Raw genomic sequence first — 14,787 nt, 5'->3', positions numbered from 1 at the left:
ATCAACGAATGAAACAGAAATAATATGTAGTCGTTGATGAATACTAGTGTGATGGCATCAGTTTGTATAGTAGCTACAAGGTAGTAGTTAATAGAAGATATAAAGCGTTCAAATATTAACCGAAACAAGTAGTAGAAGTTCAATGGGTTTTGTAGGTGGTGAAATGGCGACGGATTTATAAAGATGAAGTGGGTTTTGACAAAATGGTGAGGGTTTTGGTGATGGTGATGCAATGGTGGTGATTAGTTGTTCATGACCGAAGATAGTTGGTGATGGTTCATCGAAGAGGGAGGTTGTGGGTGGAGTATGGTTGTCGTCAAACAACCTAACAAAAGTGGTGGTGATCGAAATAAGAATTAATATAGTAACTCGTTGATGGTTCGGGGTGGCTATATGGTGGCTTGAGATGGTGATGATGTTTAAAAGGTCGTGAAAGGTGTGAAGTTGGTGAAGGGAGTGTGATCATGAATACATATAAGTTATGTATATATTTAGATAAGATATAGTAATATATGAGATATGAATTCAAAAGAACAAACACAGTCTCCCTTCTAAATATCACGAGTGTGTTAAACTATTACACTGCCGACAGTTTTAATTACGAAGTACTATCGTGTACATTGCTAAACAGTTAATATATAAAAATGTTCCTGGAAATCCCAAATTTTCAATTTAAGTCCATTTATTTATTTTGGTCATTACCTGTTTGAAACCTGATCAAAAAGATTCGATAATTATTTATTTTCTGTTCCAATTTATATGTACGGAGTACAAAAACTTAGATTGAAATGGTAAAAAAAATGTTTATCAAAACTATTATCTTTTTAATCAAATTTTTGGAACAACTTTTATTTTAAAACTTCTTATATAAATATTAGACCTATTTTAAAAACAATTAAACGTCAACCGAAAGTTACAGACATTTACCATATAAGCTCCAAATTAATTATATTTAATATACACTATGTATATATATAAACAGTTTTAAATAACAAAATTTACTACGCAAATAAATATATATTAAATAATTAAATTAAATATAACAATATATATATATACAAGAAATATACATATAAAATAATAGTTTTTATTACAATGTATTTTATTTTACATATTTGTTTATAACAATAAATGTATATAATAGTTTAATAATGTTCATGTTATTATATATATTATACATATATTTATATATACACATATTTATAAATATCCACATATTTACAAGCAATGGTTCGTGAATCATCGGGGATAGTCAAAGGGTTACATGAAAATAGTTCCAATATTTTGAGATTCAACATTACAGACTTTGCTTATCGTGTCGAAATCATATTAAGATCAAGTTTAAATTTAGTCGGAAATTTCCGGGTCGTCACAGTACCTACCCGTTAATGAAATTTCGTCCCGAAATTTGAGTGAGGTGGTCATGGCTAACAATAAAAATGTTTTCATGATGAATATGAGTTGATAAATAGAGTTTTATCCTCATTGAGTAATATGGATAAAACAATTCGATTATTCGAAGAGCACGAGTGAAGTTATCACAAAAGAGTGAGATGAATAAATAAAGTTTCGTCTTAACTTTTGACGTTGTCTTGGTTGAATTCCGAAATTCAAGGGATTTAAAAGAAAATCTTTGGAAATCTATAAGATCTGATTCTTCGGCGAATAAGGAAATCAGGATCTCTCTAATTAAATGTGGAGATCTGACTTGATTACTCTGTCTGGCATTTCCATTATAAATTAAACTCTTCCGTTCCATTATTCTCACCATTCCTATACTTTCTTTCTTAGTTCATACATCCAAAAGATTATGAAAATGTTTAATCCAGTTCTAATCCTTGATATTTTCCTAATTATCATTTTCGTCGTCCTTCTTTTCAATCTTCCACCAGAAAAATCTGTTTACTCCTACTATTGCCTTGGGGTGATACTATTCTTAATTATACCGTGTCTTTATATTGTTATTCGTATTAATATCCACGATTTGTAACTTTCGTGTTGTTATTGGGCTTTATATTTTCTCTTATATTTTTGGAGCTCTTTGCCTTTTTATTATCCTCCCGACCTCTAGTAAAGTGAGTAACGGTCCAGAATTTGTAAGTATGGAATTTCGAATAAATATCATGTTCTAAATAAGAAAGAATGTATTAGCACGATTTGATTTGTCAAATGACCATAATCACTGAGAATAGAACTATCAAGAATATACTTTCTTGATATGTTCAAAAGTTAAGCAGAATGAAAGAGTTATGTAACATGGCACATGATGACGTTATGATCTGTGAATCATCACGTTCCATTAGAAACTCAGCATGACCTATTGTAATATAATCACGTTGATCAAGTGTCATTATATTATACTAACTCATGCATCAATTTCCAACACTACTTCAAAATCATTCATAATTTAATTTCGATTTTTTTTCTTCAGAATTTAGAAACTAAAACAGTTTCTTTTATGATATAACACGGATAGAGAGGAGAGATAATTAATATCAGACAAGAATATTTATGAAGATATCTTCAGAAATATTGAGGATATTAATAAAGAAAGGTGATGATATCTTAGAATTTCAGAATCAAATTGTGATGAAGAAATTCATTCATGATGATTTAGAGCGGTTAAGGAGTAAGGTATTTGCTAAAGATTTCATCAGAAACAGAATCATCAGAATTCTTTATGTACAAGTTTAGTCCTTGTGGTTTGTTCAGAGTCTCCTTCATGGTTTGCTCAATCCATTTTTCCAGTACAAATTTTCCATTGAGTGTTTCTAACACTCCATTTTTTTTATCATTAAACTTTTGACTGTTAAGGTAGTCTTCAGTTTTCACTGCTTCATCAGCTTTTTCAAAGTTCAGTGTATTGATTCGTAGGCTGGCTGCTTTTCAGAATTTTAGAATGGAAGATCATAATTCTAAGAGATAAATGTTATACATATAACTGTTGATGTAGGGATGCTGTGAGTTTTCAAAGTACTGATTGCTGATTCCCGGTAATTGGTATGGTAGTTCTCGTTACAAGATGCGGATGAGTATATGATTGGGTTTTAAATGAACAAATATAATGGTTTCTCGAAGAGACTCAAGCCAATGAGTAATGAAGTTGCTGGTAAGTATACCGCTAATGTGATGGGATATAAACGGTTCTTCGGTAACGATGACGAAAAGCAAACCTATATATCAAAGTTATAATAAGGCTTATTGAATGAAAGTCGAAGTTGACTTGCTGAAGCTGTGACAAAATTGGCTACTTTGAAAGGGATTACCCATTTATTTTGGGTAATAATAACACTAAAGGAAGTAGCACAGCTCGAGTTAAACGTTTACTCAGTTTCTGAAAGTTTTTCAGGTGCATAACTATATGCATCAATCTTTTCTTCCGTAGATGGAGTGCGGTTGCTTCATCCTCTCGATTGAGGTGTTTTCAAGAATCATGAAAGGTTTTGAATGCAGATTGTAATTGTCAAGATACAAACGAGGTTTAAGATGAAATCAAGTGGCAAACTTGAAGAATTATTTAGTTTCATATGTTATAATCAATATTTTAATTCATTTTAATTGTCCAATGTTGGTAGTCCACGATCGATAGTCCACAGTTAACAGTCCAATAATTCATATATAGTTTAATATATAATATTCGAATTGATTAATACGTATCGTGACCCGTGTACATGTCTCAGACTCGATCACAACTCAAAGTATACATATTATTATAGAATCAACCTCAACCCTGTATAGCTAACTCTATCATTACTGCATATAGAGTGTCTATGGTTATTCCAAATAATATATATAGATGCGTCGATATGATATGTTAAAACATTGTATACGTGTCCCGACATTTAAATGCGTAAATAACAGTATTTAAATGACGATAATTAAAGTGCGTAAAATAAATAACGGAAATTAAATGACGATAAATAAAATTGCGAGAATTAAATTGCGATAAAATAAATTGCAATAATTAAAATGTAATAAGGAATTAACAGATAGCTAGGAACAGTTAGCTAGGATTTTGTTAGCGTGGATTCTTAACAAAATTTCTCATAGTTAATTTGTTTGTTTCTAACAAGTTTTATTTTGTCAAATGTTTTTTTCATTATGCCACTTGTTGGATTCTGATAGATCAAAATCCAAATATGAAATTGAATGAAATTGGTTATTCTGCGGTGAACGGATACGTATATCTGTGGACGTAAGTAGGATAGTAAATGACTGTTGAATCAGATTGGAAGAATGTACATTATAACATGTTAATATGAAAACTAAATATTTCCTCGGGTATTACCTACCCGTTAAAATATTTTCACCATTAACAGTTTGTACAAAAGAATTTTTAATTACAATCTATATGAAAACATATATATATATATATATATATATATATATATATATATATATATATATATATATATATATATATATATATATATATATATATATATATATATTCTTCAGATGCAATCATGGATTTAATTAGTTAATATTATATTAAACTCATTTGATTTACCGTTAGAATAAGAATATATAATCTCTAAAACATTAGAGATTACATAATCGCCATGTCGAATGAAGATAAATGATGTAGAACGATTCGCTGACTGATGATTATGCTCGAGGTACATAATGAGATGTTGAGGTGTGAGATGTTGAACTTGGGTTGTTGGTGGTATTGGTATTGATGTTGATGGTACTATTGGTGCCGTTGATGTTGCTGAAGCTGGTACGTTTTGCACCATATTTTTTAAGGCAACAACTCGGGCGCGTAGTTCGTTGACTTATTACTCCGAGATGATTGTCTGTAAGAACGAGCAAATAAATAAGGTTTAGAATCTGAGTTATGATATAGTCATGGCTAGATATTCGGGAAATGAGGGTGAAAATGGTGTTACAAACAGGTTCGCCGGTAAGTGCTTCAGGTTCTTCATCAAGAGGTGAATTCGGTTAGTGGAAGGGATCGCCTTCTGCGCGTCTCTATTGATTAAGTAAACTACGAACCTATCAGATGAATTGGGGATGGATGATTGGTTGATTCATTCTGGTGACACTGCTTTCGGAGCTTAGGTGAAACTCCATATCGGAATAGCTGTCGGAATCCGAGGAATTCGAACTGGTTGAGGGATTCATCTCGTACGATCAGATGAAGGAATTTCGATAAGAAATAGATTATAGGATGTAGATTAGTACCCTGCAATACATAATTTACATATGCATATATAATACTAAAATCCCATAAGTTACGGAGGAATCTACGGAATCTGTCAGGCAAAGGTAACAATAACATATACGCTAAGATATGAATTAGCAGATATGCTAAGATATGAATTTTGTCTATACACTATTCATGCAATCATTGCAGTATGATGTGTCTAGACTAAAAATGATAAGCATGTAATTTTTCGACAAAAATGATAAGCAAAACTTTTGACATGCAGACACGGTCGAAGTCCAGACTCACTAATGCATCCTAACAACTATCAGTTAGACACACTAATGCAGACCTGGTTCGCTAAGACCACCGCTTTGATAACACATGTCGTGACCCATCCTAATCCATAAGAACGAATACAATAACATTTGGTTACATCGCGAGGTACTTGACCTCTATATGATACATTTTACAAACATTGCATTCGTTTTTAAAAGACAAACTTTCATTACATCGAATGTTGACGGCATGCATATCATTTCATAATATATCCAACTATAATTGACTTAATAATAATCTTGATGAACTCAACGACTCGAATGCAACGTCTTTCGAAATATATCATGAATGACTCCAAGTAATATCTCTAAAATGAGCAAATGCACAGCGGAAGATTTCCTTCATACCTGAGAATAAACATGCTTTAAAGTGTCAACCAAAAGGTTGGTGAGTTCATTAATTTAACATAAATAATCATTTCCATCATTTTAATAGACCACAAGAATTTCATTTCCAGTTTTCATAAATATACGTCCCATGCATAGAGACAAAAATCATTCATATGGTGAACACCTGGTAACCGACATTAACAAGATGCTTATAAGAATATCCCCTATCATTCCGGGACATCCATCGGACAGGATAAAACAACATCGAAGTACTAAAGCATCCGTTACAACGGATGGGGTTTGTTAGGCCCAATAGAACTATCTTTAGGATTCGCGTCAATTAGTAGACTGGTTTACTAATTCTTAGGCTACCAAGCAAAAGGGGCATATTCGGCTTCGATCATTCAACCATATAATGTAGTTTCGATTACTTGTGTCTATTTCGTAAAACATTTATAAAAGCGCATATATTCTCAGTCCCAACAATATATTGTAGTGACCCGAACTTTTCCATGTTTATATATATTAATTGAGATTGATGTTTACATGATTAAATGTTTCCAACATGTTAAGCAATCAAACTTGTTAAGACTTGATTAATTGAAATAGGTTTCATATAGACAATTGACCACCCAAGTTGACCGGTGATTCACGAACGTTAAAACTTGTAAAAAAAAACTATATGATGACATATATATGGTTATATATATAGTTAACATGATATTATGATAAGTAAACATATCATTAATTATATTAACAATGAACTACATATGTAAAAACAAGACTACTAACTTAATGATTTTGAAACGAGACATATATGTAACGTTTATCGTTGTAACGACATTTAATGTATATATATCATATTAAGAGATATTCGTACATCATAATATCATGATAATATAATAATTTAAAATCTCTTTTGTTATTATAAATATTGGGTTAACAACATTTAACAAGATCGTTAACCTAAAGGTTTCAAAACAACACTTACATGTAACGACTAACGATGACTTAACGACTTAGTTAAAATGTATATACATGTAGTGTTTTAATATGTATTTATACACTTTTGAAAGACTTCAATACACTTATCAAAATACTTCTACTTAACAAAAATGCTTACAATTACATTCTCGTTCAGTTTCATCAACAATTCTACTCGTATGCACCCGTATTCGTACTCGTACAATACACAGCTTTTAGATGTATGTACTATTGGTATATACACTCCAATTATCAGCTCTTAGCAGCCCATGTGAGTCACCTAACACATGTGGGAACCATCATTTGGCAACTAGCATGAAATATCTCATAAGATTACAAAAATATGAGTAATCATTCATGACTTATTTACATGAAAACAAAATTACATATCCTTTATATCTAATCCATACACCAACGACCAAAAACACCTACAAACACTTTCATTCTTCAATTTTCTTCATCTAATTGAACTCTCTCAAGTTCTATCTTCAAGTTCTAAGTGTTCTTCATAAATTCCAAAAGTTCTAGTTTCATAAAATCAAGAATACTTTCAAGTTTGCTAGCTCACTTCCAATCTTGTAAGGTGATCATCCAACCTCAAGAAATCTTTGTTTCTTACAGTAGGTTATCATTCTAATACAAGGTAATAATCATATTCAAACTTTGGTTCAATTTCTATAACTATAACAATCTTATTTCAAGTGATGATCTTACTTGAACTTGTTTTCGTGTCATGATTTTGCTTCAAGAACTTTGAGCCATCCAAGGATCCATTGAAGCTAGATCCATTTTTCTCTTTTCCAGTAGGTTCATCCAAGGAACTTAAGGTAGTAATTATGTTCATAACATCATTCGATTCATACATATAAAGCTATCTTATTCGAAGGTTTAAACTTGTAATCACTAGAACATAGTTTAGTTAATTCTAAACTTGTTCGCAAACAAAAGTTAATCCTTCTAACTTGACTTTTAAAATCAACTAAACACATGTTCTATATCTATATGATATGCTAACTTAATGATTTAAAACCTGGAAACACGAAAAACACCGTAAAACCGGATTTACGCCGTCGTAGTAACACCGCGGGCTGTTTTGGGTTAGTTAATTAAAAACTATGATAAACTTTGATTTAAAAGTTGTTATTCTGAGAAAATGATTTTTATTATGAACATGAAACTATATCCAAAAATTATGGTTAAACTCAAAGTGGAAGTATGTTTTCTAAAATGGTCATCTAGACGTCGTTCTTTCGACTGAAATGACTACCTTTACAAAAACGACTTGTAACTTATTTTTCCGACTAGAAACCTATACTTTTTTTGTTTAGATTCATAAAAAAGAGTTCAATATGAAACCATAGCAATTTGATTCACTCAAAACGGATTTAAAATGAAGAAGTTATGGGTAAAACAAGATTGGATAATTTTTCTCATTTTAGCTACGTGAAAATTGGTAACAAATCTATTCCAACCATAACTTAATCAACTTGTATTATATATTATGTAATCTTGAGATACCATAGACACGTATACAATGTTTCGACCTATCATGTCGACACATCTATATATATTTCGGAACAACCATAGACACTCTATATGTGAATGTTGGAGTTAGCTATACAGGGTTGAGGTTGATTCCAAAATATATATAGTTTGAGTTGTGATCAATACTGAGATACGTATACACTGGGTCGTGGATTGATTCAAGATAATATTTATCGATTTATTTCTGTACATCTAACTGTGGACAACTAGTTGTAGGTTACTAACGAGGACAGCTGACTTAATAAACTTAAAACATCAAAATATATTAAAAGTGTTGTAAATATATTTTGAACATACTTTGATATATATGTATATATTGTTATAGGTTCGTGAATCAACCAGTGGCCAAGTCTTACTTCCCGACGAAGTAAAAATCTGTGAAAGTGAGTTATAGTCCCACTTTTAAAATCTAATATTTTTGGGATGAGAATACATGCAGGTTTTATAAATGATTTACAAAATAGACACAAGTACGTGAAACTACATTCTATGGTTGAATTATCGAAATCGAATATGCCCCTTTTTATTAAGTCTGGTAATCTAAGAATTAGGGAACAGACACCCTAATTGACGCGAATCCTAAAGATAGATCTATCGGGCCCAACAAGCCCCATCCAAAGTACCGGATGCTTTAGTACTTCGAAATTTATATCATATCCGAAGGGTGTCCCGGAATGATGGGGATATTCTTATATATGCATCTTGTTAATGTCGGTTACCAGGTGTTCACCATATGAATGATTTTTATCTCTATGTATGGGATGTGTATTGAAATATGAAATCTTGTGGTCTGTTATTATGATTTGATATATATAGGTTAAACCTATAACTCACCAACATTTTTGTTGACGTTTTAAGCATGTTTATTCTCAGGTGATTATTAAGAGCTTCCGCTGTCGCATACTTAAATAAGGACAAGATTTGGAGTCCATGCTTGTATGATATTGTGTAAAAACTGCATTCAAGAAACTTATTTTGTTGTAACATATTTGTATTGTAAACCATTATGTAATGGTCGTGTGTAAACAGGATATTTTAGATTATCATTATTTGATAATCTACGTAAAGCTTTTTAAACCTTTATTGATGAAATAAAGGTTATGGTTTGTTTAAAAATGAATGCAGTCTTTGAAAAACGTCTCATATAGAGGTCAAAACCTCGCAACGAAATCAATTAATATGGAACGTTTTTAATCAATAAGAACGGGACATTTCAGTTGGTATCCGAGCGTTGGTCTTAGAGAACCAGAAAATTTGCATTAGTGTGTCTTATCGAGTTTGTTAGGATGCATTAGTGAGTCTGGACTTCGACCGTGTTTTCTTTAAAAATGATTGCTTAACATTTTTGTTGGAAACTATATATTTTTAACATATGAATATTATGTGATATATTAATCTCTTAACGTGTTTGATATTATGTGATAGATGTCTACCTCTAGAACAAGTCCCATTGACTCACCTAATAATAATGAAGAGTCAAATGTAAATTGGAATGATTTGTGGACTGATTCACAAGTTCCCGAAGAGGAACCGGAAGAAGAGTCGGAACCGGAAGAAGAATCGGAACCGGAAGAAGAATCGGAACTGAATGAAGAAATAGAACCGGTGGGGGAAATAATAAAACGGTTAAGTAAAAGAAAATCCTCAACCAACCGACCAAAGTTAATTATGGTCAATGGTGTTTCCGCCAAGGAAGCAAAATATTGGGAGGATTACCAATTCTCCGATGAATCGGATTCCGACGAGAATTCCGATGATGTTATAGAAATTACCCCAACTGAATTTAAAAAGGCAAAAGAAAATAATAAGGGAAAGGGCATAAAAATAGAGAAATCTAATTCCAACCCCGATGAACTTTATATGTATCGTCAACCCCCGAAGTCCTTAAGTTGTAACAATGACCCGGGAACCTCTAAACCACCAGGTTTTTCTAAACCAATGTGGACAACGACGGCTCGTATTAGGGGAACATCATATATCCCTAGAAACTTGGCAAAACGAACCAAAACCGAAGAAGAAGAAACGAGCGAGTCGGAATAAGATAGTTGTATTCGTGTGGTGTAATATATGGAATATAGTGTTCTTATGCTTTATGATATATGTAAAAATTGCTTGTATTAATAAGTATTTTTTTTTTTATGAATCTAACTCTTGTCTATTTTACAGTTTAAAAATACAAAATGGATAGACAACCCAATATTTTAAGAGACCTACCTGGAGACATGATTGATGAAATCTTGTCTAGAGTCGGCCAGAATTCTTCGGCACAACTATTTAAGGCGAGATCAGTTTGTAAGACATTCGAAGAACGTTCCAAGAATGTCTTGGTTTATAAGAGACTTTCGTTTGAAAGATGGGGGATATCACATTGGGAAACCCATAAGTTACGATGTGTTTACTTTGACGCATATATTGCGGGGAACCCAAATGCTATTTTACGCAACGGGTTAAGAAATTATTTTGACTCAATATATCCGAATATTGGACTTCGTGATTTAGAAAAAGCGGCTAACATGCAACATAAAGAAGCATGTTATGCTTACGGATTAGTAATGTTCGCTTCTCACCAAAGTGAGAACAAGAACATCGGGCTACAACTATTAAACAAAACGTTTCCACAAGTGACGGAGTCGGTAATTGGGGTAAGAAATGAGGTTTTTAGATTATTACGGGACTGTTGGACATTACGTAACCCTCGTCCCTTTGATGACGTTACAACACGCTGTCTTATCAACGGCCATAACGGTTATGTTGCACAAGACCAAGGATGGGAAGTAGTCCTAGTAAAACCAGAATGCATGACTTGTTTCTGGACGTATGAATTACGTGTATTTATTGCCTTTGCTGAACGACTTGTGTACTAGCTAGAATTGTCTTCACAACTATCTTGTATCAAAGTTATTGTGTGCTATATTTCATGCTTTATGTAAAATAAGCGGTATTGTAAGTTTGTAAAATATTGTATAAAAGTTTGAACGCGAAATATTATTATAATCAGTTTTTCATATAGAATTGTAGTAGTTGAATTGTATATTAGCTACTAAGTATGAACTTAACGGGTAGGTACTACCCGAATTTAAACTTATAAAACGCTAATATGAAGAAAAAGCTTTTATAAATGAGTTCATATTATGCTACGAAATACTATTAACTACTCTTAATATTCTGTATGATTAACTTGTTCCATTTAACTATTTTGAAGGAAATGGCACCGACTACTCGACACACCGTGAATATGAATGAAGAGGAATTCCGTACTTTTCTAGCTTCAAACATAGCCGCAGTACAGGCTGCGCTACATACCAACAATAACCTTGGATCTAGCAGTACAGGAAATCGTGTAGGATGCACCTACAAAGAATTCACTGCCTGCAAACCTTTGGAATTTGATGGAACCGAAGGACCGATCGGATTGAAACGGTGGACCGAGAAGGTTGAATCGGTGTTTGCCATAAGTAAGTGTACTGAAGAGGACAAAGTGAAGTACGCTACGCATACCTTCACAGGTTCTACGTTAACATGGTGGAATACCTATCTAGAGCAAGTGGGACAAGATGATGCGTACGCACTACCGTGGTCAGCATTCAAGCACTTGATGAACGAGAAGTACCGTCCCAGAACCGAGGTCAATAAGCTCAAGACAGAACTTAGAGGGTTACGAACCCAAGGATTTGATATTACCACGTACGAAAGACGATTCACAGAATTGTGCCTATTGTGTCCGGGAGCATTCGAAGATGAGGAAGAGAAGATCGACGCGTTTGTGAAAGGATTACCGGAAAGAATCCAAGAAGATATAAGTTCACACGAGCCCGCCTCCATACAACAGGCATGTAGAATGGCTCACAAACTAGTGAACCAGATTGAAGAAAGAATTAAAGAACAGACTGCTGAAGAGGCCAATGTGAAGCAAGTCAAAAGAAAGTGGGAGGAAAACGGTGATAAGAATCACCAATACAACAACAACAGCAATTACAACAATAATCGCAACAATTATCCCAACAATCGCAACATCAATCGCAACTACAACAAACGGCCCAACAACAACAACAACAACAACAACAACAACAGCAACTACAACAATCATCCCAACAACAATAATAACCGCAACAACAACAACAATCAGAAGCAACTATGCCAAAGGTGTGAAAAGAATCACTCGGGGTTCTGCACCAAATTTTGCAACAAGTGTAAAAGAAATGGTCATAGCGCGGCGAAGTGTGAGGTCTACGGACCAGGGGTTAATAGAACGAAAGGAACAAATGGTGTCGGAACGAGTAATGGCAGAGCAAGTAGTGTCGGAGCAAGTTATACCAATGTAGTTTGTTATAAATGTGGAAAACCAGGCCACATTATTAGAAATTGCCCGAACCAGGAGAACATGAATGGACAAGGCCGTGGAAGAGTTTTCAATATTAATGCGGTAGAGGCACAGGAAGACCCGGAGCTTGTTACGGGTACGTTTCTTATTGACAATAAATCTGCTTACGTTTTATTTGATTCGGGTGCGGATAGAAGCTATATGAGTAGAGATTTTTGTGCTAAATTAAGTTGTCCATTGACGCCTTTGGATAGTAAATTTTTACTCGAATTAGCAAATGGTAAATTAATTTCAGCAGATAATATATGTCGGAATCGAGAAATTAAACTGGTTAGCGAAACATTTAAGATTGATTTGATACCAGTAGAGTTAGGGAGTTTTGATGTGATAATCGGTATGGACTGGTTGAAAGAAGTGAAAGCGGAGATCGTTTGTTACAAAAATGCAATTCGCATTATACGAGAAAAAGGAAAACCCTTAATGGTGTACGGAGAAAAGGGCAACACGAAGCTACATCTTATTAGTAATTTGAAGGCACAAAAACTAATAAGAAAAGGTTGCTATGCTGTTCTAGCACACGTCGAGAAAGTACAAACTGAAGAAAAGAGCATCAATGATGTTCCCATTGCAAAAGAATTTCCCGATGTATTTCCGAAAGAATTACCGGGATTACCCCCACATCGATCCGTTGAATTTCAAATAGATCTTGTACCAGGAGCTGCACCAATAGCTCGTGCTCCTTACAGACTCGCACCCAGCGAGATGAAAGAACTGCAAAGCCAATTACAAGAACTTTTAGAGCGTGGTTTCATTCGACCAAGCACATCACCGTGGGGAGCTCCTGTTTTGTTTGTCAAGAAGAAAGATGGTACATTCAGGTTGTGTATCGACTACCGAGAGTTGAACAAACTTACCATCAAGAACCGCTACCCACTACCGAGAATCGACGACTTATTTGATCAACTACAAGGCTCGTCTGTTTATTCAAAGATTGACTTACGTTCCGGGTATCATCAAATGCGGGTGAAAGAAGATGATATTCCAAAGACTGCTTTCAGAACACGTTACGGTCATTACGAGTTTATGGTCATGCCGTTTGGTTTAACTAATGCACCAGCTGTGTTCATGGACCTTATGAACCGAGTGTGTGGACCATACCTTGACAAGTTTGTCATTGTTTTCATTGATGACATACTTATTTACTCAAAGAATGACCAAGAACACGGTGAACATTTGAGAAAAGTGTTAGAAGTATTGAGGAAGGAAGAATTGTACGCTAAGTTTTCAAAGTGTGCATTTTGGTTGGAAGAAGTTCAATTCCTCGGTCACATAGTGAACAAAGAAGGTATTAAGGTGGATCCGGCAAAGATAGAAACTGTTGAAAAGTGGGAAACCCCGAAAACTCCGAAACACATACGCCAGTTTTTAGGACTAGCTGGTTACTACAGAAGGTTCATCCAAGACTTTTCCAGAATAGCAAAACCCTTGACTGCATTAACGCATAAAGGGAAGAAATTTGAATGGAATGATGAACAAGAGAAAGCGTTTCAGTTATTGAAGAAAAAGCTAACTACGGCACCTATATTGTCATTGCCTGAAGGGAATGATGATTTTGTGATTTATTGTGACGCATCAAAGCAAGGTCTCGGTTGTGTATTAATGCAGCGAACGAAGGTGATTGCTTATGCGTCTAGACAATTGAAGATTCACGAACAAAATTATACGACGCATGATTTGGAATTAGGCGCGGTTGTTTTTGCATTAAAGACTTGGAGGCACTACTTATATGGGGTCAAAAGTATTATATATACCGACCACAAAAGTCTTCAACACATATTTAATCAGAAACAACTGAATATGAGGCAGCGTAGGTGGATTGAATTATTGAATGATTACGATTTTGAGATTCGTTACCACCCGGGGAAGGCAAATGTGGTAGCCGATGCCTTGAGCAGGAAGGATAGAGAACCCATTCGAGTAAAATCTATGAATATAATGATTCATAATAACATTACTACTCAAATAAAGGAGGCGCAACAAGGAGTTTTAAAAGAGGGAAATTTAAAGGATGAAATACCCAAAGGATCGGAGAAACATCTTAATATTCGGGAAGACGGAAC

The sequence above is a fragment of the Rutidosis leptorrhynchoides genome, chromosome 5 (assembly GCF_046630445.1).
Source record: "Rutidosis leptorrhynchoides isolate AG116_Rl617_1_P2 chromosome 5, CSIRO_AGI_Rlap_v1, whole genome shotgun sequence".
In the NCBI taxonomy this organism is placed as follows: domain Eukaryota; kingdom Viridiplantae; phylum Streptophyta; class Magnoliopsida; order Asterales; family Asteraceae; genus Rutidosis; species Rutidosis leptorrhynchoides.
Note: the sequence above shows the minus strand (reverse complement) of the source record.